Source organism: Orycteropus afer, unplaced genomic scaffold, assembly GCF_000298275.1.
Source record: "Orycteropus afer afer isolate SDZICR_OR568_19922 unplaced genomic scaffold, OryAfe1.0 scaffold00321, whole genome shotgun sequence".
Lineage (NCBI taxonomy): Eukaryota > Metazoa > Chordata > Mammalia > Tubulidentata > Orycteropodidae > Orycteropus > Orycteropus afer.
The window spans coordinates 1,256,759-1,258,736 of NW_006921908.1; positions in this window are offsets into that span (position 1 = coordinate 1,256,759).

A 1,978-nucleotide genomic window follows, 5' to 3' on the forward strand; every position below is an offset into this window, starting at 1 on the left:
CTGCAATAACTTAATAAATGATGACTTACTTCTTCACATAACTAGAAAACTGTACCATCACCCACTGCCATAGAGTCAATTCCCACTCAAAGCAACCAGGGGACAAAGTAGAACTGCTCCATAGGGTTTCCAAAGTTGGAAATCTTTATAGACACAGATTGCCTCATCTTTCTCCATGGAGTGGATGGTGGGATCAAACCACCAACTTTTGTGTTAGCAGCTGAATGCTTTAGCCACTGAACTACCAGAGCTCCTTACTAGAAAATTTGTTAGGTACACTGGTGAGTCCATTCTGACTCATATTGACCGTAAGTACAACAGAATAAAACACTGCCTAGTACTGCACCATCCTCACAATCATTGCTATGTTTGAGTGCATCAAACAACATGTCAATATGTCAATCCATCTCTTTGAGAGTCTTCCCCTTTTTTGCTGACCTTCTACTTAAAAAAGATTGTTATCTTTTTCCAGGGATTGGTCCCTTCTGACATTATGACCAAAGTACGAAAGACAAAGTCTGGCAATTCTCACTTCAATGGAGCATTCCTAAGGTCATCTTCACACTCAGCAAACAAAAGTTGTAACATCTGCATATCAAGTGTTGTTAAAGAGTCTTCCTCCACTCCCGATGCTGCATTCTTCTTCATGTAGTCCAACTTCTTGGATAATTTACTCAGCGTACAGATTGAATAAATATGGTGAAAGGATACAACCATGACACACACCTTTCCTGAGTTTAAGCCATACAATATATCCTGTTGTTCTGTTCAAATGACTGCCTCTTGGTCAATGTACAGGTTCCTTGTGAGTACAATTAAGTATTCTGGAATTCTCATTCTTCACAATATTATCCATAATTTGTTATGATCCACACAGTCAAATATCTTTCCATAGTCAAAGAGCACAGGTAAATATCTTTCTGGTATTATTTGCTTTCAGCCAAGATCCATTTGACATAAGTAATGATATCCCTCATTCCACATCCTCTTCTGAATCCAGCTTGAATTTCTGGAAGTTCCCTGTTGATGTACTGCTGCAATTGTTTTTGAATTATCTTCAGCAAAATTTATTTGCATGTGATATTAATGATATTGGTGGATAATTTCAACATTCTGTTGTATCACCTTTCTTTGGAATGGGCACAAATATGGATCTTTTCCAGGGAAGAGGTAGCTGTCTTCAGATTTTCTTGGCATAAACTTGTGAGCACCACTAGCATAGCATCTGTTTGTTGAAACATCTCAGTAAGTGTTCCATCAATTCCTGGAGCCCTTTTTCACCAATTCCATCAGTGCAGCTTGGACTTCTTCCTTTAATACTGATTCTTGATCATATGCTACCTCCTGAAATGGGTAGTGTTTACTAATTCTTTTTGTTTCACTGACTGTGTGTCCCTTCTACATTCCTTTGATGCTTGCTGCATCATTCAGTATTTTGCCCATAGAAGCCTTCAATATTGCAACTTGAGGCTTGAATTTTTTCTTCATTTCTTCAGCTTGAGAAATGCAGAGCATGTTCTTTCCCTTTGATTTTCCAACTCCAGATCTTTGCATATTTCATTATAATACTTTATTTTGTCCTCTTGAGCCACCCTTAGAAATCTTCAGCTCAGCTCTTTTACTTCACCATTTCTTTAATTTTCTTCAGCTACTCTCTGTTCAAAAGCAAGTTTCAGAGTCTCTTTTGACATCAATTTTGGTCTTCTCTCCTTTCCTGTCTTTTTAATGACCTTTTATTTTCTTCATGTATAATGTCCCTGATATCATCTTAGAACTCATCTGGTCTTCAGTCACTGGTGTTCAAATATATTCTTCAGATGGTTTCTAAATTCAGGTGGGATATACTCAAGGTCAAGTAAAATGAAATCCCTGACTACTTCAATCTTTTCTCCATTTATCTTAATGTTGCCTATTGGTCCAATTGTAAGGATTTTTGTTTTCTTTATGTTGAGGTGTAACCCAGGCTGAAAGCTGTAGT